Here is a 24,075-nt window from a genome sequence, read left to right on the forward strand (position 1 = left end):
TGGAGAATGTGCGTTGATTACACTGATCTCAACAAACACTACCCTAAGGACCCCTTCGGCTTACCTTGCATAGACGAGGTCGTAGATTCAACCGCCAGTTGTGAGCTGCTTTCCTTTCTCGATTGCTACTCTGGTTATCACCAGATCGCTCTCAAAAAGGACGACCAGATCAAGACATCTTTTATCATGCCTTTCGGCGCCTACTGCTACATGACCATGTCGTTCGGGCTCAAGAACGCTGGGTCTGCCTACCAATGCGCTATACAGGCCTGCCTCAAAGAAGAGATAAAAGACGACCTCATCGAGGCTTATGTTGATGATATAGTTGTCAAAACCAAGGAAGCACATACCCTTGTTGACAACCTGGAGCGCACCTTTGCAGCCCTTAACACATTCCAGTGGAAATTAAACCCAAAGAAGTGCATCTTCAGGGTTCCTTCTGGCATACTACTTGGCAACGTCGTCAGTCACGACTGGCATACGCCCTAACCCGGAGAAACTAAAAGATGTCTTGGACATGAAGCCACCCAAAAAGGTGAAGGATGTTCAGAAGCTTACCAGATGCATGGCCGCCCTTAGCCATATCGAGATTAGGCAAAAAAAGGATTACCGTTCTTTACTGAGTGGTCGGAGGAAGCGAACGCTACCTTCACATAGCTGAAACAATATCTTATGTCACCTCCGGTCCTTACTGCTCCTAGAGAAGACGAAACACTCCAGCTTTACATTGCGGCTACTAATCGAGTGGTCTCCACTGCCATGGTGGTCGAGCGCGACGAGCCTGGCCACATCTACAAGGTACAGTGGCCAATCTATTTCATCAGCGAGGTGCTCAATGAGTCCAAGACCAGGTACCCACAGATTCAGAAGTTGATCTACACCATACTGATAACATCCTGAAAGTTGAAACATTACTTCGACGGATATCATGTGGTGGTCATGACTGAGTACCCTCTGCGAGACATCATTAGCAACAAGGATGCGAACAGGCACATCATCAAATGGGCAATGGAGCTATGCCCCTTCTCCTTGGAATTTGCAAGCCGTACTACAATCAAGTCTCAGGCACTTGTCGATTTCATCGTCGAGTGGATAGACTTATGCACGCCAGCCTCTCTGGGGTCCGATGAGTATTGGACGATGTACTTCGATGGCTCTCTCAACATTGACGGTGCGGGAGGAGGAGTCCTTTTCGTGTCACCATCCAAGGAGCAGCTCTAGTATGTCCTCAGGATTTATTTCCCAGCATCTAATAATGCCACCGAGTACGAAGCATGCCTACATGGTTTGCGCATTGTGGTTGAGCTCGGCGTTAAACGTCTCTATGTCTACAGAGACTTGGCTCTGGTCATCAACCAACTCAACAAGGACTGGGACACGACTAGCGAAAAGATGGATGCATACTGCAAATCGATCAGAAAGCTAGAAGGAAGTTTCTATGGCATCGAGTACATACACATGGTCTAGGGACAAAAATAAAGCAGCAGATGCACTGTCAAAGTTAGGATCATCCCGAGCCAAAGTCCCACATGGTGTATTCATCCAAGACCTGCTCACGCCTTCCATCGAAGAGGAAGATTCCACGGTAGACAAGCCTCCAGATCAGCAATTGGTGGCCTACGGTTCTGGCGTCGAGCACCACCGAGCCACCTCTGACCACTCATGAGCCAGACTGGAGAATACCTTTCATCAAGTACCTAACAGATGGCAGTGGTTACACTGATCGGATAGAAAATGAGCGCCTGATGCATCGCAGTAAGCAGTACCTGCTCGTCGATGGCAAGTTATGGCGCAAGAACGCAAAGGAGGAAATCTTGATGAAGTGTATAACCTAGGAGGATGGCGAACATCTCCTGGACCAAATCCGCTCTGGCTCCTACAGCAACCACGTAGCCTCAAGAACGCTGGTCAGGTAAGGCTTTCCGAGCAGGTTTCTATTGGCCGTCAGCAGTAGCCGACGTAGAGAAGCTAGTCCGCCACTGTGAGGCTTATCAGATCTTTGCCAAGAGAATCCATGTACCAGCACATGAGATCCAAACAATACCAGCCTCTTGGCCCTTCGCATGCTGGGGACTGGATATGATCGGGCCCTTCAAACCGGCTCCTGGGAAATTTACATGCGTCTTTGTGCTGATCGACAAATTTTCTAAGTGGATAGAATGCATGCCTCTGGTACAGGCATCCTCAGAAAAGGCTGTCATGTTCCTCGACCAAGTCATCCACCGTTTTGGCATACCCAACAGCATCATCACTGATCTGGGTACTCAGTTCATCGGGAACGTTTTTTGGGACTTCTGCGATGAAAGGAGCATAGTAGTAAAATACGTCTCAGTGGCGCACCCTAGAGCTAATGGACAAGTCGAGCGAGCCAATGGCATGATCTTGGATGCATTGAAGAAGAGGATGTATAGAGAAAATGACAAAGCTCCCGGAAGATGGCTCAAAGAGTTGCCAGCCATGGTCTGGGGCCTCAGAACTCAGCCCAGTCGTAACACCGGCGTCTCACCATACTTTATGGTTTACAGCGCTGAGGCAGTCCTCCCAGCAGATATAGCTTTCAGATCAGCACGGGTAGAGAACTTCGACGTAGGCAAGGTCAATGAAGTACGGGAGCTAGAAGTGAATAGTGCAGAAGAGAAGCGGCTTGATTCTTGTGTACGTATAGTCAAATACCTTGCTGTTTTGCGCAGGTACTACAACAAGAATGTTAAAGAGCAGTTCTTCATGGTCGGGGACCTGGTCCTGAAGTGGAAGACGAATCAGGCTGGTGTTCATAAACTCGCAACCCCATGGGAGGGGCCCTTCATGATTAAGGAAGTCACACGACCAACGTCTTATAGGTTAGCTCACCTGGACGGTACGGACGTACCAAATTCATGGCATATCGACAAGCTTAGACGTTTCTATGCTTAACTACTAAGATATGTACTCTTGTACTTTTGATTTACTTCAATAAAGCTATTATGATTTCTCCGACCACTCTAATGTGTCACTTCAAATTTTATGGTTATTCTAACTTAGCCAGTAAAAGCTGACCACCATTCCTTCTACGGTTTCGGAGCAGACCCTGTCTCTAGTTCCTCCCAACGCATGCATGGGATCCGCTCTCTACGCTACGGGTGATCGGCAGGTCCCCCCTGGTTTGACTTATCTGCGTCTGCGTGTGCACAGGTCACACACCTCACACTCCGACCACATGGCAAACTAGGGCCGCACAAACTTTTCGGGATGACGTGTCGAGTAAAATGGTACAGCTAAACAGAACGTTAACATGTTCTTACTTAGTTACACCAACATGAGTTTCAAGCTTAAATACGTTTTATACAAAGCAAACAAGCTTATGATGATATACAGTTACATTATTACAAGCTTGCCTGAAGAGGCCCAAGTTTATAATAACACAACTATGTCCTTCTTCTACAGCTCTAGCCTATTCTATTGGCTGGTCAGGACGCATGGCACCCGCTGCTCGCTAGCTTCTGATTTCCTACTCGAGTCTCGGGGGACTCTTGTACTGGTCGAGCTAAAGGGGATGGCCCCGCCGATGCCTGGCTGGTCGAGACCGCAGGTTTCGTCGGTTGGCCTACAACTGATGGCAGTTTCTAGCTGACTTTGTCGATGGCGTACCCTATACAGGTGCTGTCCCAGCTCCACATAGGTTAATGTCGCCAATTATCTTTGATGATAGGTCCAGCTAGGTCATCCGAAGCTCCTCAGCCTTGTCTGGGTCTACCTCCTTCGGGTACCCAGCCTCCAGGCGCTTGAGATCGATCAAGGGGTAATGGGCATGCACCATGCTTAGCACATGTGCACCTGTGTACTCACCCGCCTCCTTCACAAACTCTTGGAACCATCCCCATGCCTTTTGGCATCTCTTGACCAGTCTGAGCTGCGGCGTCGTTGGCACTTCCTTTGTAAGCGCTAGGTCAATGAGGTCGAGGATGGGCAAAATGCCAGTTGCCACTTCCTGGCACCGGTTCTTCCATGTGTCCCGATCCTCGGTGGTCTCTAGGCATCGTGCCTTCCAGCCGTCATGATCTTTCATCACGGCTTCTAGATGTTTTTTGGCATTGACCTTTAAAACTGCAAACCTCACAAGACATCAAAATGTAATGGCACGACAAGATAAGGTGGGCAACAGAATGAGCAAGGTGGTCTAGAACACTTACTCTTCAGTTCCTCCTTCATCTTAGTTGTGTGGTCCCGGAATTGAGACTGGTCGCGCGCTAGTTTCTCGTTGTCCTCCTTCAGGCAATCACACTTTGCGGCCACACGGCTATTCTCCTCTTGGAGACTGAACTACTTTGGCTTCTAAGCTTGCACTACAGTTGTCACTACCAACAATGCAACAACATGTGTCATGCACTTGCTGTGATAAAATGACAACTTACTTGTTTTTTCCTGCTCTTTGTTACTGAGCTGGATGATCAGGTTCTGGTTTTGTGCCTCTTGCTTCATCCTCTCCTGGTTGGCGGCTTCAAGTTGGTGGCGCAAGCATTCCACCTCGGCCGCCAGTTCTCTATTGCTTGCCAGTGATCCCCTCAATCTGGTCGAAGCACTTTTTTCGGTACTTTGCGGTCTTCATCAAGTCCTGCATATAAACAAGCTAAGTCAGACAGTTCGACTGAATAGCAGGATCAAGTGGTCAAGCCAAATATACCTGGACTTCCATCACCAGACGTTTTGCCGCTCGTTCAACTTTCAGGGTCTCTTCGACCTCTGGGATTTCCTCATGCATAACCCACTGGTCGTTCCGCCAGCGCGACACATATACATGTTGTCGTTTGTCTTGTGAATGGCCAAGGACCTCTTCTACTTCGTCCTCTTCGGCCTCTTGTTCAGGAAGGCGGCGCTGGTCTAGAGTTTGTAGTCTCTGCGACCACTATGGCTTTCCCACGAGCCGTAGCATCGGCAAGCGTGCTCTGTGCCACCTCCGGCTGCTGCTCCTCGGCTTGGTCTGCTCCCCTTGGTGCCGAAGTATCCCCCTCAGTAGGGTTAGTGCTCGGAGCACTTGTACTTGGCTTGGCTCTCTTCTCGACCAGCTGCTCGGGGACTGTCGTCTGGCCACTCGTCTGCTGAGGTTCCGATGGATTTTCTTCTATAGGTTCCCCCAAAGCTGGCTGCTGGGCAGTTCTCTCCGCCATTGCTGGAGAAGCCATGTCGCATCTGACTAGCTGGTCAGGATTTTCGGTGGATGCTGACCTAATATAACAGAGATAAGTTCAAAAGACAACATCATTCAATATAAATTGTAAGCTTATATCTTCGAAGCACGGAATGATGTGGCGAAGGAGTGTCTCTTTGTCCGTGCTTGCTCCATGTGCTCTGCGGGTGCCACTGGGTCACTTTCCACGACCAGTATCGGCGTCGAGGCTTGGTGCTCAACCCCTTTGCCGCTTGTCCTCTGTGTTGTAGTGGTCGGTGAAGCGATCCCCGCTGGCACGGAGGAGCCACCCTGCTCCATCGACTCTAGTTGTCTCCTCCTCTTTCGAGGGATGAGTCGAAAGATATCTGCATCCTCTGTTTCATCATCTTACAATGGGAAGATGGCCTGACAACACCTACTGGCCGTCGGCCGCTTGCCAGCAGCCCTAGCTGTAGCCTCCTCCCCAACCCCAACTATAGCCTAGTCGACGTCTTCGATCCTAGCGCTAGTCTGGGCAGTTGGGCTGACAACTTGAGGCCAATCCACACTAGGGGGTGGAGACATGAACACTACTGCTCTGTCATGACCATTAATCTAAGAAATATACAGGCAACAACACAGTAAGTTTCTGTTACAACATAACTCTATGGGTACAAGGCAGCACAATTTACCTTTGGGGGAGGTCGGGCCAGCTTGAAGGCAGTGCTCGATGTCGCTCAATCTGACATAATTTGGATCAGCTAAGTTGAATAGCTCTCCAATCCAGGCTTTAATTTCTATCTTATCAAGCGCCTCTTTCCTGGTCCTCATTAGATCTACGCTACCCTAGTATTCGTAGCCAGGATGTACCCTCCTCTGGCATGGGCTGGATCCTTCGGCTGATGAAGTTCATGACCATGCTTGGACCATCTAGTTTCCCCCATGAGATCATCCCAAGCAGTTCTGCGACTTGTTCCAAGTGCTCGGGCTTCTCTGACCAGCTGTTCTTCTTCTCCGGAATGAACCCCACGTCGCACAGGGTGATCGTGTTTCGGCTCTTCATGGATGTAGAAGCACTTCTTGTACCAGTCCTCCAATGACTGTGTTCCAAGGGCAGTGCAAGTACTGGGCCTTCATCCCATCACGCAGATTGAGGTATACGCCTTCGGCTATCTTCGAGCCGCCACTTCCTTTCTTCCGTAGATAGAACAGATGGCGAAAGAGGTCGAAATGGGGCTGGAAGCCACCATATGCTTCGCAAAGATGGATGAAGGTGGAGACAAGAAGAATCGAGTTGGGATGCATATTGCAAATCCCAATCTCGTAATACAAGCAGAGCCCCTGAAAGAAAGGGTGCACTGGAACCCCAAAACCCCGCTTGAAGAAATCCTCAAAAACCACAATCTCACCTCGTTGTGGATCAGGGTAGCTTTCTCCTTCCGGCGCATGCCATCCCGCGAGTGCCTTGTTGTGGAGCACTCCCATGGTGACGAGGTCTTCGATGGTCTGGTCATTGCTCCTTGACTTCCACCACTCCTTCGCCATGACTATGGTTTTCTTCTGGGCGTCTCTCTTCGCCATTAATCTATCCTTGCTAAAGGGGTGGATATGGCGGAGGGATGATTGGTGATGATTTTGGAGGTATAGGGTTTGGCAAGAGGAAGAAGAAGGCTGCGGCGGCGAATGATAATGGGGATCGGTAAAAAGTAACTTACCAGTTCTATATTATAAATAACCAAGAGTTCCGTCGTTTTGTCCGCCCGAGATTCTTGGGAGACGTGCGCATGCGCCGTAGACGGTTGTTTTCACAACCTCGAGATCTATGCCAATAAACGCGCCCCTTCATTACTAGTGTATGTGCCTCTTTGTTGCTAGTGTGAGAGGGCCCACACTGACGCACCTCTTTACAGGTGCCAAGCGACTGTTTGCTAAAAGGGCAAGAAGACAGTATGACGTGCTATACCTGTCTGCTTTTTTGACCGGACATGTACGATTGGACTTGATAGAATAAGAAGATAAATAAATACATCAAATAATAGTACAAGCAGCATTTGTTTTTTCGCTGCATGTCTTGTGCTCAAGGATGGTCCTAGATCACTGCTGTGCTCGGGGACTGCCCAGACCACTGCTGTGCTCGGAGACTGCTTCGACCACTACCGTGCTCGGGGACTGCCCAGACCACTACCGTGCTCGGGGACTGCTTCGATCACTACCGTGCTCAGGGACTGCCTAGACCACTGCCGTGCTTGGGGATTGCTACGACCACTAACGTGCTCAGGGACTGCTTCGACCACTAATGTGCTCGGGGACTGTCCTGACCACTGCTCGGAGATCAGTTCTCCTTGGCTACATGTGATTTGTACTCACATACAGTTGAGAGACGTTTATTTAGACCTTGCTACAAGGCTCATACTTCGCCATCCAGCAAGTTCAGGGGACCACATCGGTACGATGCACCTGCTGGTGCATCTCGTATCGCCTGTACGACGGTTGGATTCTTAACTCCAGTGGAAATTCTTTTTAGACCCTGGCACCACGTGCCTACGTCACCTATTACCAGGCTCGGGGACTAAGTGGGCACACTTCACCTTACGGTGAATGTGTTTATTTAATCGACCCTTATGCTTTGACTGATTAAACGGATTACTATCGTGCTCAGGAACTGTCCCGACCACTGCTCGGAGATCGTTCTCCTCGGCTACATGTGATTTGAACTCACATACAGTTGAGAGACATATATTTAGACCATGCAACAAGGCTCATACCTCGCCTTCCAGCAAGCTCAAGGACTACATCGGTACGATGCACCTGCCGGTGCATCTCGTATCGCCTGTACGATGATTGGGTTCTCAACTTAACTAGGAATTCTTTCTAGACCCTGGCACCACGTGCCTACAGTCACCTACTACCAGGCTTGGGGACTAAGTGGGCACACTTCACCTTGCGGTGAATGTGTTTGTTTTTCGACACCTATGCCTCTGATGATCAAGGATGCTACGCTTCAAGATTCACTTACATTTCTTTTCAGAAATACAAGTGGGCACACTTCATAGGATGGAAATCTTTTTCTTTTTTCTTAAGAGCACCATACATTCTTCGGACAACCTACTTCTCCGGCGACAATGGTGGACAGAAATGTCAGGGACTCAAGCCTTACTATTCGGAGAAGGTTAAAATGGCGTGTCGCAGCATAATACATGGTGCTCGGGGACTAGCTGTGGGGGTATTAACCCTTATACCCTTACGGATAAGCTTGGGCCGGCCCGGATCAGTGGGTCTGGTCCACCAAAAGACGATGCGCGGCTCAGCCAACCCGTTCAGAGTCCTACGCAAGGAGTCAAGACAGATTTGGCGATCAAGCGAGATCTTGGTCGGTTAGAATAGGAATACGTATCTGGTCACCTATGGTAATTGTAACTGACTAGGATTAGTTTCTAGATCTGTAACCCTGCCCCCCGGACTATATAAGGCGGGCAGGGGACCCCTCTAAAAAACATCTCTCATTGACATACAACAATACAATCAGACGCAGGACGTAGGTATTACGCCTTTTTGGTGGCCGAACCTGGATAAAACCTCGTGTCTGTCTTGCGTCACCGTCTTGTTTATGGCTTGCGCATCTGTCTGCCGACAATCTACTACCTTGGGCATACCCCTAGGTAGACTGCCGACCATATTTCGTCGACAATCTCATACAAGCATGCTTTCCCACCGGCACATTTGGAAGCCCAGCCAGGAAAATTGTCTTTGACTTCAATGACATGCACACAAGCTTTCACCTAGGATAAATGGAGATGAATCTAATTCGCATGTGGTGCCTGTAAGTCCTTGTCCTCCCGATATGATAAGAATGTAATCTTTGAATTTTGTTGTAACTAACCCACTGCCGTGATTTGTAGAATGCAAGTGCACATTGTCAAACAAATGCCAAGTGTGAAAGCTGGGTATGTAGACCCTCAAGCTATAGCCCAAACAAATTTTAATTACCCTAAACAGTGGACACTGGATGCCAAAGAGCTAGCTGCTGCAAAGACTCTTTAGGAGAAAGAGCGCATCCATACGGCGAAACTAAGGGAAGAGTCCCTTAAGGTTGCGGCATACATTGCCCTAGCTTTCAAAAATCTTCAACAACACTCTACTATATGGCTACCGTACAACTTCGAGTAAGTTCAACTCTATACTTAAAGCTTTGTTCGATATATTTTATTCGATGCAAAAGAGCTTATCTAGTTCTATGATTAAATCCATGCAGCAACCACTGGATTTGTATAGCCGTCGATGTCAGGAGGAGCATGGCATGGGTCTTTGATTCATTAGATAGGGACATGGTGACATACAAAGACTTCATATCGATTCTCAAGACGTATACATATCGACAATCCTCATTAGCTTATATGTATGTATACATACTTGTAACGTTCACTTTTGGATACTAACAAGTTGTATTTGCTAAAATAATTTGAACGGGGTATTTAGGTTCTATGTCACTAATCATCATGGAAGGCATGATCCAGCAAGAAAGGAAAAGCTAGCTATAAAAACACTATGTGCGGTAAGTGTAACTTACTTCTTCAGTACTCCGTTACATGGCTGTCAAAAGCATTACTTAACATTTTCATATGCAAAACACACAGTGCCCCAAGTAGAAGCCTGAGAGTGTACATTCTGGATATTATATATGTTCGATGATGAGTAACACTGGTGCCTACAGGAGACACCCCTTAAGGGTAAGTTTGAACCTCTTCACCCATAGTATAAAAACTTCATACATGGTATGAAATACTAAACCGAAACTTGTTCTCTTATAGTGGAGAGAAGAGAAAGGAATGAAAAGAGACCCATACAAGGATGACCAACTCTTAGAGCTCGTCGGCGACCTTTGCATCTTCATATTGGACCAGATTGTACACGTCAGAAGTGCCTACCATGACCGAGAGTCTGAGTTAGGTACAAATCCTCAGTACCAACACCTTTGTGAGACTGAAAGGCTAGCTCTAGGATGTTGATAAGAATGTGTATGGAATTTATATATTTAATGATGGATTGTATATATTCTTGTGAATTGGACTTGTAATTATAGTTTATAGAATACTCTTGTGCTTGTAGTCACTGGTCGCGGGGCGTTCGACAACACGAACGCGGTTCGAAACGTTGGTCGCGGGGCGTTCGGCAACGCAAACGCTGGTCATGGGGCGTTCAGGCAATGTGAACGCGGTTCGGAACGTTGGTCGCGGGACATTCGGCAACGCGATTTTGAATTGTAAATTTGAATTTCTTTTGACGGGAAAACGTACTGTAGGGGCGGTTCTAGATTGAACCGCCCCTATAAATACCTGTTTGTAGGGGCGGCTGGTACTACAGCCGCTCCTATAAATCGATTTGTAGGGGCGGCTGGTAATACGAGCCGCCCCTACAAATCGATTTGTAGGGGCGGCCTGGGAACCGGCCCTACAAATGCATGATTTGTAGAGACGGTTTGGTAGGGGCGGCTGGCCAAACCGCCCCTACAAATGGTTACGAGCCACCCCTAAAAATCGATTCTGTAGTAGCGACGACACTTGGGGAGGAGAGGAGCTTGGTTTCTCACAGCTGGGTAGTGCACCAGTTCCCACACAACCTGATGAGCAGGTACATCTAATACTATGGACATGAAAGGACATAGTAACCGTTGTACAGATTGTAACTGCTAATGTGTGTTATGTTTTACTTGCAGGGTCCCAGTGACATGAACCAGTTCCACCGAGTCGCCCGCCAGCAAGACCGCACCAACGTTGTGTTCACTCCCAACGTGCTTCCCTCATGGCCCAAGAGGTAGAGGCGACTGCGGACCAAATACACTTCGGGGACCTAGGACTTAGCGGTAGTGTGGTTGCACTTGGTACCTAAGCGAACTTATGGACTGGAATTCTCGAGTTGAACTTATGAACTTAATATGTGTGCCGTGTATGGACTACTTATGAACTTAAGGGCCTATTTGGAAGGGCTCTGGCTCCTTTGAAAATGGCTCTGGCTCTGGCTCATCTGAAGGAGCAGCTCCTCTGGAGGAGCTGAAGCCGTTCTGGAAAACGTTTGGCAAAACGGCTTCTTCGCACTAGACGATGTGAACCCACAGCAAGGAGCCGCACGAAGCTCATTTTTGAGGCTTCTCCTGCGCAGGCAAAAAATGGCTTCGGCTCTTGACCGGCTCCCCATGCGGAGCCCTTTCCAAAACAAGCATTTGGCACAGCTCCTGCATGAGCCGGAGCTGAAGCCCCTGCAGGAGCCCTGCCAAAGAGGCTCTAAGATGTGTGCAACTGTATGGACTACTGATGACCTTAATATTTGTTATTGCACTTGTATTGTATGGACTACTTATGAATAGTATTGCACTTGTACTGTGTGGACTACTCGAGAAACAAGTTTCCAAACACAAGAAGAAGAAGAAGATGAGTTAAGTGTCTGTTAGTGCCAGGCTTGCCGTGCTGGGACAGACTGGCGCGGCCAAACTGTCTACCGCGCCAACCTGTCTGGCGGGCTAGGCTGCCGCGCCATGCTCACTGGCGCGTCCAAACTGGCTTGCCGCGCCAACCCACCTCGCGCTGCCTGTCTGGCTAGATGTTTTGAATCTTATTTATTGTTTCCCTTTTTTATTTATTGTTTCATTTCGTTTGTAGTAGTTTTGAATTTGTAAGGTTATCGTATCTCTTGCATTGCTGTACTTAAGGTTTTTGCTAGCTTTGCTAAATTAGATTTTTGTTGCAACACAGACCTTCGTAGACTTCGTAGTCTTTGCATTGAGAACTTAAAAAAATACAAGATACTACAATACATAATCAAACACAACAAGACCCGTAGTGGCATGTGAGGATCCTAAGTATATGGTAAAGAGGCCCACGCCTAAACCTAACATGCCTTAGGGAATTGAACTAAACAAGGATTACATGGATAAGGGCTGGTGGGCCACTACTAGTAATAGCCCCACATAGCAAATTGAGTTGAACCTTCTCCAATGTAGGCTCCCGTTGTAGGTGGAGGCGGCGGTGGTGGCGGTGGCGGTGGAGGAGGCGGCCCTTTTTTCTTGTTATAAGGGCACTTGCAATATGGATCGGTGCAAAGAGGGTCCTGTGTACCGGCACCATCACTCTTGTCTTCCTCCTCGTCCTCCTCAAGATAGCTTCTGCTTTCCATTTCTAGATCAAAGAAACGTCCCTGTAGATAGTAGATGCACTCTTGATGTGGATGAATAGGAGCAGGATGGACCCATCTAGTGAAGCCACAGTTTTCATCTTTGTTGGATGCCCAAAATCGTGATCACCGATAAGCATTTCATGGAATGGTAACCATATTTGCAAAAAGAAAAGTCCGTGGGAAATACCCATCCTCTCGGACATCACGACGACCTCCATCCTTTTGGTCATTGCACATTTGGACTAAGCAGTCCTCACCGTGGCGGCATTTTGGCCAATCTTCTCTCCTGTTATCATATCCTCGAGAGGATTTTTGTGGGTAAAGTCACTATTTCCTTGCACTGGGAACTCATAAACTGCTTCCTCGAATTCATCGGGACCAAGAGAACCTTGCCACACAATGGGAGGTTCCTTCCTCCCCACTTTCCTCTCCCTGTGGGTGAACACTTTCCTCTCCCTGAGCCTCCCGACATTTCTACCACAACGATACCAAAACATGTAGTAATGCGTGTATACACACACAGAGACACACACACAAACACACACACACAACCTCTCTCAGTGTGTGCTCAATTCACATTAATTTGGATCGGACAACACACTCAATGCCCCCGACATGACTAGTTATTAGGACTGCAAAGGCTACGTTTTTAGACTGAAATGGCTACATTTAAGGACTAGTAACGTTGATCGGACAACACACTGAAAAGTATAGTATATCGCTACAGTAATGGCATCTGAAAAGTCTACTTCAATAAAGCCGTGTTCATGGAATCAATTCATCTAAAAAGACTACAATGTAGTATTAAGATGAATAGTTCACTGCAGTCAGAGTACATGCAGTCACTTAGTACATGCAATCAATTCATCTGAAAAAGGCAACGCGATTTAATTACAACAATCCAAACTCTAAAAAGCTACAACTCCATAGTTCAAATTATCGTACATTAGGGTGCGTACAGCCAAAGGTGAACAAATGTTACAATACATGCAAAATAAAATCTAGTGCAACATCCTACGCTAGTCGCTACCACCTTTAGAGAGCAACTCGTCGTCCTCATCCCAGTCCTTGTCGTCATCTTGCAAAACCACATTCCTGTGGCTGGTCTCAGATTCCTTAGCCTCTGCTGCCTTTTGCCTGAAGTAATCGGCCTCCAAATCGTCAGTGACCTGAGACAAGAATGCATCCTCCTCTTTCTGCTTTTGCTTGTAGTAGTTTGCTTCTGCTAGATCATTGAGCTCGCAAAGTCTACCATTGTCCTCCTCATCTTCCCCACCCTCATCGGCCTCCACAATCTGAAATAACACGGGGCGAGCAGCTTTCTTTTTCTGCTCCTTCGGCCTTCCTTTTTTCAAACCTGGCATGTGCTAGCTTAGCGGCATGCTCATCGCTGAGTTGTTTCCTTGCATGGACACATACAATAAGTTAGCCACGGAGATTAAAATAAAAACAGGTTAACGAAACAAAGAGAGAGTCCAAGCACTCACTAGTACATCTAGGCAACCCAGCAACAAGGTCCTTCATGAGCTGCATTTGAACTTTTTTCGCCTCCCTCGCCCTATCCTCCTCTTCCTTTCTCTCGACAGCCAACCTCCTCTAGTAATCCCGATGGTACCATTCTGTGGTACCTGGATGTATCAGGACACGTACACCATTTGAAACGCCATCTGACGTCGTTTCTGCTTGCGGTGTTTAATGTAGTTATTGAGGATTTGAGATCCACATCTCATCTTCTGTCCCATTAGAACCTTCTGCCTCATTGTATCCTTAACTTCAGCTCTGTCCAAGTAGAACTCCCATTGACATTCTCTAGTGCTCTGTTCAAAGAAATTAGTCACTATATGGAACAAATTGAATTTAAAGTTTAAAAGCCTTAACCAACCTCAGTCATAATCAACCATGTGGCTGCACTAGTGACCTATTCCAAGCTCAGATGCTCCTTCTCTTTCTCCTTCGGCTTTGGCTCAAGCCAATGAGACTTAGGTCCATAGAGCCACTCACTGAACCGACACTTCCACTTCCAGTATCCGTGCTGCAAAAGAGGATAGATTAGTAATTCCGGACAAGCAAAAACAAGGATCAAGATAGAAAAGATGCACTTACATCGTTCTTGTTACCACACTCAAACTCAAGCAAAACCCTAGGTGCAAGCATAGCTGGATCTCCGCAATCACACAGAGGAGGGTTGTCAAGTCATTTTGAGGCTGTTGTGTTCTTCAACTCGTCCGTCATTGGTGGAGGGTTGGGGGGAGCTGGAACCCACCGCTTGAAGTGTGCGTGTGGCCAAAACGCCGCCACCAACCTTTGAAAAGGAGGTACCTTAGATCAAACTTGTCAGGCCCCTACCGCGCCAGGCGGGTTGGCGCGGCAGAGGCCGCGCCGGAGTCTGTGGTGCGGCAGGGGGGCCACGTCACCCGCTTAGCGCTTCGCTCACCTGCCACGGTGGCGCCTTTGCTGTGCCAGGCGGGGTGGCGTGGGGCGTGGCACAGCAATTTGGCCGTGCCAGGGAGTTTGCCGCGGCTATACGGGTTAGTTTTGGAAATAGTTTTGCAATAGTGTTATTTTTAGAAATAATTTTTAAAATGGGTTAAAAATAAAAAAAATCCTTCTTCTTCCTTTTCCAACCGCATCTGGTCTATACCTCCCCTCTACCGCTGCTTGCGGTTGCTTGATGGACATGGCTAGGGTTTGCACAGCACTTGGGCTTCGTTAGCTTGTGGATTTCATCTCCCCTTCATGTTGTCCCCATGGATTTGGCATTCGTAGACATGCATGGATCCAGCTGTTTTGCGTGGGGATTTCTTCATTTCGGATTTGCTTCTGCATACTGCTAGCACTTTTCATGGGTCTTAATTATTTCTTGGTTTTCCCCTTCATGTTTTATCTTGGGTGAAATATAATATTCTTGCTTGCAGTTTCTCATATTTTTGGTCTTTGATCTGTTCTGATTTGTAGTTCCCCATGTTTTCTGTCTTCATTCTTTTTCCCTTCCTCCTGTTCATTGGTTGTTTTGCTGTGGTCCTGTCCACTTTCAGTTCATTTTATTTTTAGTTTTGGTTTCGGTCAGATCTGTGGTTTTCCCATATTTTTCTTCCTAAATCTTTTCCTCTTTTTCATGTTAACTCATTCTTTTCCTGCCTCTTCTTCACTTTTTTCCCAGTTTCTCTTGGGTGAAATGTAGTGGCCGCACTTGCAGTTCTTCATTTTTGGTTCTTCCTCACGCAATATCCACGGTACCCTGTTCTCTTTAATTTTTTTTTTTTGCTTCTCACTAATCACGTGTTCTTCGTTCATGGTTCTTTTACTTTAGTTTAAATGCGACTAGCAAGATTGAAATTCGTTGTTCTAAATGTCATTTTCAGCCTTTTGTTGTTTGTTTCCCACTCTGTTCTCATAATATTTGTCCCTTTTCGGTTCACACTGTTTATTTTGCAAGGTGTGCACTTGGGAAGAAAGAGTTCCATTCCCGTTTCCAATAGAGGGAGCCATTTTGGCAATACCGACGACAACCAAACATGATGAAATACGCACACGCACACAACATATATATATTGAGTTGGCAAGAGTATAGGTAATAACCAAATCAACATTTCTTTTGCGACACAAAGGGAAGTTAAAAGTCTAAAATGACACTAAAAATTATAGAGAAAGAGAACAAATTAATTATCCCTAAGTCTCTAATCTCCATCTGACTAATCTTATTCATAGGCAAAAAATCTCTGTCATAACAGGAATAAAAGAGAGGGAGAAGATAAAAGATAGATAATCTTAAAGCATATAGATGCCATTAGAGATTAATATGGAGGGAGAAATAAGAAGACAAGCACTAGTTAACATCATTACTAGCTAATTGGGCGTGTATAGTGCAGACCAACTAGGATGTTGTGTAGGAAAGAAAAACCACAATAATAATAACAAGAACAATGTAGAGGAAGAAGATAGCATGAATATTAGTCATAAATCATATAGATATCATTAAGGATTAACACAAAAAAGTGAGGGCAGACAAATAAATCACTAATTAGTAATTATTATCAGTTATTAGCTAATTAAGGGGTTATATATAGTGGAGCATTCGGGAGGTTGGGGGATGCTTGGCCCCCTTAGTCCCCCCTCCCTCCGCCATTGGGCCTGTTCATATGTCGTTTGTTCCATATGGGTGGTTATTGTCTGTTCGAGGTATTTTGGCTAGATCGACTTTTTACATGTTTGTGATTGGGTATGGTCTGTCCGCCTTGGTCTCCTGGTTTGGCAGTGCTATGCTTAGCCAAAACATATGTTGGAGTTGTATTAGCATCTGGAGTTCCATTAGCATTTGCCTGGCTAATAGATTATTCCCTAATTTATATGAATTTATTCATGCTATGATGCCTAATGTTTCTTTAACATAATGTCCTTTGGTCTACTATTATCCTTGGCAGGTTCACACGACAATGATGTGATGTCCAACCTGATTCACAAGATAGCTGGTTGCTAAACCCTTGTTGATTGATAAATCCTAAGGTTAAATAATCATATATGGTTATATGTTTGCCGTAATGTGCTTCTATGCCTTATATTATACTGAAAGATTAGATCAAATGAATGGTTCTGGTTACTATGGCTGCTCCTAGGTATATGATATCAGTGTGTGATACATATCTATTTATTACAGTGATGCGCTTGCAAAAAAAAAAAAAGTGGCTGACATGATAATCTTGTGTTGTCCTATGCCTTTTCTTTTCTAAATACTCCCTATAGCCTCTTCGTTTTTTTTTTGTCCTACCCTTTTCTAAATATTACAACTAAAATAAAATCCTATGCTTTATTAACTTTTTATCCCTAAATACAACGAGCACTTGAAGGGACTCAACCACCAAATGATGACTCAGGAACATTGCTTAAACTCCTGTCATTATCATGTGATTTCTTCACTACACTTTATATCTCCTTAAAAATAAGTGCTCACTACAAATGACTAAAAATATTTTCATGTACGAGACAGCTTAGATAGTTGCTTGCAGATGTGACTCACCATGTGTATGGCATACATACACTATTAAGGTGAAAAGCAATTACAATGTCGCAATCAAATTCTGAATAGTTTAACCAAACACAAAGTGACATTTCCTTGACTTTTGCAGTGTGCAGCGTACTTCAATCATTGGAGCTTTGGATGAACAAGTACCAGCTTCTGCGACTGAAAACCAGCGCAATCAAATACACTATATGGCAGCCTACTTGGTACCTCAAAACAAAAACATCTAAGCTGTTAGTGCACCCTGCTATGTAATAATATTGATGTATATGTTTGTGCGCTTGGCAGCGTTGGTGAATAAGCCAGTGTATGATGACATATTTTATATTTCCAGCTATATAGCTTTAGCACTGAACTATCTCCATTTCCTCTTAGTTGTGTCATTTCTTACTCAGAACGCATCCTAGCTAGATGCAAAGGGCGAGAGCGATAGGTGGACGAAAGCTCCAGCGATGCAGCGGTAGCTACTTTACAGCAGGGATATCGATGTAACATCAGAGGCCCCAGCGGATACAGCGGTAGTTACTTTACAGCAGGGATGTACTAACATCAAAGGATTGGAATTTACCTATCAGGTGCCGATTTTTTTTCCTCCAGATGGATGATCCCAAGAATGTCCTGGAGCGAGAATTCAATTGGAAGAGAGGGGAACCTGGAGAGACTTATCGTCTTTATATATAATTATTGTTAGGCAACGGTGCTGGTATTTTCTGGAAAGAGTCCAGCTGTTGAATTGCGACCCTAGAATATGGACCGTTGAAGTCGAAATCACACGTCTAGAAAAAAGTAGATGATGTGGCCCTATCATTTACTCGAGCTTGGCTTAGATTTATAATATGGTAGAGTACAAAAAATGAGAGTTTGCGTGCAGGTTTGTATTAAGCACCCGCAGCGTGCTCGATGCCTCAACTGTATAATCAGTGACAATGCTTGATTTCTAGTTCTGCTGCAACGTTCAAGCATTGCCTACGGGTCCCTATATCAAATAAAGAAAAGGACAAAAATGAACTCAATATGCATGTGCTAGGACCGTGAGTGCAGGTCGCTGTAGCAGAGTACTGCTGTTACAGTTTTTTAATCTCCCGGCACACTACTACGAAGATACTGTAGCCCATCCTTGTAACACACTCATCGATATGTTCCAAAGAAATTTCATAGTAACCCACAACTATGTGTTACAGATATAAGTGGTAACACAAAGCACTTGTTTTATAAAAATGTGTTACTAACAACAATTATAGTAACACAAAATTTAGATTATAAGTAAAATGTTACAAATTGGTACTATGTTGTAACACATAAATAGAGCATATAAAATATGTAACAAATCTATACCCTGTAGTAACATAAAATAATGTTATATTCAAAATGTTACAAATAAACATATATGTGAACCTTCAAATTCATGGGCGACAAGACATCACACGGGATGTCGTCCAACCTGATAGGCAATATATCATTGTCCTCACATGACACCCAAGCAGTAACGAGCTGAGTATACGTTTAAATAGTTCTTTAGTTGCCAGAGCCCACTTTCAAACTGTTAGGTTGAGCTCAAGACGCTCTAGATGGAGCGAGATCACGAGAGAAACAATTACGAGTTGGAAGAAAATTTGAAAACAAAAAACTGTGTAAAATTAGATGGGAAGAATAGTATAATTATTTTGATGTTGCTGCACGAACTCACTGCTTAACTCAACCGTACAATTATATTGGGTGATTTAGAATTCCATCTATTTGGTCGATAAGAAAACTGGTCAGATTACAATTCATTTTCATGTAATATTGCTTTCTATGCTCAAAATTTGAGTGCAAATTTTTCTTGGTTTTGTGGCTAACATAAAAGCTATGCAAGACAACAGTTCCCTCTACTTCTTTAATTTTGGGCCCTGAGAAAAGAATAAACCATCTTATAGTTTCATATTAGTTGCAATCCCATCTCCAACACTTGTCCTTTTGTAACGGCAGCCCTACCTAGGAATTTTAATGAAACATTCTTCAACCACATGATTTTTACAATCCACTAAATCAACCAATTGTGATAGATACATGCAGGTATGGCATCAAAACAATAGTTAAATCAAATAAGTAAATCATCGGTCAAATATTATCTCATGATCTATATTTAATTCTAGGTGAGTAGATGCAATGATCTAAAATGCATAAAAAGACCACAAAACAAGGCATTTCATTACGGTCTAAGAACAATATTCGAGGCAATATAAAAAGTACCATCACTAAATAATTACGAGATTTGATTACCGCCTCCAACTTGTTTTTGAGGAGATATTCAGAATATCATGAACCATCATATGGACCATTTACATATTGCATATGAATTCACAACGGACCGGCAATAAAAAAAAGCAAGGTATGCTGTCCAACTTCATGACCATGTATCCATCCTACTTTAGCACTGGAACAAGGTGACTAGGGATGCCACAAAACATTAGTAACTTGCAATGTTTGAAAAAGGAAACATTCTAAGAACCTTCATATGCCACAAAACATTAGGAAATATCTCTCAAACTTGAGTATCTATTACTGTCGGTGGTTTGCAAAAAAACCTTCATATGGACACACTTCCAAATACCTATTAATTTCATAATACATGATATCACCATTCGGAGAAAAATTGTAATATACATAAGTGATATGAATATTAAATAAACAAAGCATCATGCAACCAAAAGATCTATGATACAAATGAGTCTATTGTAGAACAACCGCCTTGTCATTATCGTATCAATTTCTACACTTCAGCAAAAGTGAAGAATAATGACTACACTAGAATTTATGCTGGTCCTCCTCCTATTTTTTAATATGCATTATTAGCCTTCCACGGTGGTCACCCATCAATTAACAGTCTTTCGGCTATTAGCTATTGGCCCCATCACCTTCGAAAATAAGCTAGCGAAATTTCTCCGCTTAGAAAACAAAAATGATTTATTAATTTGAACCAATAAGCTAATCGCTCCAACATCGATCTCCCAATCAATGATCTCATTTCAAACGCAATTATCTGCAAATGATTTAAGTGTTTGATATTTTGGAAAAACTTCAAATTACTTTGATGGGAAGAAAAGACAACCTCATGACTAGATGTTATTTAGAAACATAGTTGTATTTTGTAAATAAACAAATGGCTAACTACAGCCCCCCAACCCACCACACCCCCACCCCAAATATGATTGGCATAATCTTGTGATATTTTTGCGGCAAGCCATTAGACTAAGTTTGTTTACTGAATTATGTATGGTTGGTGATATCAACAAAGAAAACAAATATAAGCATACCATTTAAGAGGACAAATATTCCCCTACCCAAAACAAATAGAATTATAACATAACCAATTATCAAAGCTACAATTTCTGACTTGAAGAAACATAACTGAATCCTAAGACCCATCTTCTCTACTTAGTATACGGTGACCTATATTCTTTTTTACACTCTCTGACTTGAAATTTCACCAATCTTACCTATGTGGCATATCAATTGTGTCACTGTCACCAGTAAGGCAAAGTACACACATGAAAGTTCATAAGTTTTAGATTGACTAAAAATCCAAATCAACACCTTTCATCTATGATCTGTAAACAATATGGCCTAACCTAGGTTAGTCATTTAACCATTGGGCTATCTAATTACTTGCATCCATCTTGATTTTATAAGTAAATTCGCAGCCTTAAATAGACCCATATATGTACTGTTAATATTTGGAATTCAAATAGTGTCAAAACGGTCGGCTCTCCTCGCAAAGACAAATAATTGCCGCAACTGCAAAGAAAAGTTAGAGCATCTCCATCATATATCCTATCCAATCTCCTATATCTAAAAAGTAGTGTTTTAGGATGGAGGAGCTGCAACAGATTTCCTGTCGAGCATCTCCAAGAATACCCCAAATTTTGTTCCCAAAACATGATGTTTTGCCAACTCCCAAAGAAGTATGGGGAGGAAAAAAGGGACCATCTCCAAGGAGTACCCCATAGTTGACTTCCAAAATATCAAAATTGTGGTCCCACACACTTTTTTCTCCCTGATTTTTTTTCAGCGTCACGTCGCGATCCCCCGACGCAATTAGGTCATCGCCTCCTCCGTTGACCGTCCTGCCGACCTCCAGCTTGCAGAAACTGGCGGCAGCCATCCACGACCGGCTACCTGGTGCCTCCTAGCAGAAGCAGTGTAGGTACGAGAGCACCGACTATAACACCCTCGGTGTTACACTATACAATTTTTGCTAAAACATTGCATATGCATCATGTTTATATGATAGTGTATGAATTATAGAGTGTAAATCAATTTCTGTGGCTCAAAACGTTCATCGGAAATGCGAAACGAATGTTATAATTTAGATAGGATAACAAAAAGAATGCTTTAAGTAAATTGATAGGATAACAAAAAAAATGCTTTAAGTAATGTCTTAGTCATTCTCTAATCCCTTGCTTCTGATCTAGGAGGTTGTCCTAAGTGGTTGGTTCCTATCTCTTACAGATGAATCTGAGGTCCGGACATGGGAGCACCAGTGCTGGGGTGGGCCACGGTCTTGGCGAGGGCCAAGGTGAGAGTGGTTGGGTTAATGAGCACGGCGGGGAGAGCCATGAGACTCCACTTCTAGCTCCTCCTCCTCCGCCACCTCCACCTCCGATGACTCATGCGGAGATGATGGCGGAACTAATGGCTGCTCGCCGTGAGTTAGCTCGTGCCATGGAGCTACTGGCATAGGCTGTCGCTGGCTTCGCCCGTGGAGGACACAGGGGCAATGGTGGGAACGAGGGTGGTGCCCACGATCCTGAGGCACCCTGCTCTGACTAGGATTTCCTCAAGACGCACCCACCCAGCGTTCACATCGTCGGTTGAGCCCCTAGATACAGAGCATTGGCTTCGCATTCTGGAGCAGAAGTTCCTGTTGCTCAACGTGACTGATGAGCAGAAGGTGCGCTTTATAGCGCAGCAGTTGTTGGGGTCCGCAAGTGCATGGTGGGATACCATCAATGCCATGCAACAGCCAGATCATCGGGTGACCTAGCAGGAGTTCACCGCGGCATTCAGGGAATTTTATATTCCTACTGGTGTCCTCAACAGGAAGCTGACTGAGTTCCTAGACCTGCGGCAAGGTAGTTTGTTAGTGATGGACTACGTCAATAAGTTCAATCACTTGTCCTAGTATGCTGGAACTCATGTGGACACAGACAGAGAAGAAGAGGGACCGCTTCTATCGCGGCCTCTGTTGCAGCCTTCAGGAGAAATTGTATACTGGGAACTATTAGACTTTGGGGCAATGATGAATGTTGCCATTGCCATGGAGGGCTTGCAATGGGATTCCCAGGCAGAATGGAAGGAGAAAGCGGGTGGCTACGAGGTCTTCTAGCCACCCCCATACTCAGAAAGTATAGGTTGTTCGATGGGTGCCCTATCAATCATCAGGCGAGCATTCATTTCGACAGCCCCAACATACTTCTCAGGCTTCTTCCACATAGTACCATGCACCGACTCAGTAGGTGCAACCTCAGCAGCCCCAAGGATAGCAGGTCTCATCTTGTCTGGGACAGGGAAACAAGCCTGGTGCTTGCTTCAAATGTGGCAAGGATGGCCACTATGCCCTGAGAGTATCCACAAAACCAGCCAGCCCAGTCTGCTCAACCATCGGCTAACTCCAGGCTAGTCAAGCGGACAGTGATTAAGAGGAAAGTGCTAGCCAGCCGATCCGGACAGGTGAATTTCACGAATGCTGAGCAGATATTGCAGCAGGAGCCGGTGATGGCTGGTATGTTCACCATTGATTCCCATCTAGCTTATGTGTTATTTGATTCTAGTGCCTCACATTCATTCATGAGCATGGGATTTGTAGACCAGCACAATATACCTTTTATGGCTATACTATATGCCTATAGAATCCTGTACTCTGGGTGCATAGATGTGCATCAATACTCGGACAAACATAGTGAGCTTGGTATTAGCCACTCACACCTGCCGTCTCTAGTTCATGGTACTGCCTGGGCAAGGCATTGATGCTATTCTGGGAATGAACTGGTTACGTGTATATGGGGTAGTCTTGGATCTAAAGTGGAGAGTTGTGGAGTTACGGCTTCCTTCTTATGAGGATAGTATGTTTCTTCTTGTACCCTCAGATCCAGTCTTACCTGTTGCTGCTCATGCTGAAGCCTCTCCTGATCTTGCTTCTATTCTGGTAGTATTGTGAGTTCCTAGATGTTTTTCCTAAAGATCTACCTAGGTTGCCACCGGACAGAGAGCTTGAATTCTCCATTGAGCTAGAGCCTGGTACTACTCCTATCTCTCAATGTCCGTACCGCATGGCTCCAAAGGAATTGGCTGAAATAAAGAAGGAGCTAGAAGAATTGTTGGAAAAAGGCTTCATCCATCCTAGCTCTTCACCATGGGGTTGTCCAGGCCATTTTTGTAAAGAAGAAGGATGGCACTCTGTGGATGTGTGTGGATTACCGCTCTCTTAATGTGGTAACCATTAAGAACAAGTATCCTTTGCCCCGCATAGATACCTTGTTCGATCAATTAGCTGGTGTCAAGGTGTTCTCCAAAATTGACCTCCGTTCAGGCTATCATCAGATCAAGATCAGACCACAAGATATATCAAAGATAGCTTTTTCTACTAGGTATGGGCTATATGAGTACCTAGTAATGTCTTTTGGTTTCACCAACGCTCCTACATTCTTCATGTACCTGATGAATTCAGTCTTTATGCCGGAGCTAGACAAGTTTGTTGTGGTATTCATTGATGATATCCTGATAT

Source organism: Miscanthus floridulus, chromosome 15 (genome assembly GCF_019320115.1).
Source record: "Miscanthus floridulus cultivar M001 chromosome 15, ASM1932011v1, whole genome shotgun sequence".
In the NCBI taxonomy this organism is placed as follows: Eukaryota; Viridiplantae; Streptophyta; class Magnoliopsida; order Poales; family Poaceae; genus Miscanthus; species Miscanthus floridulus.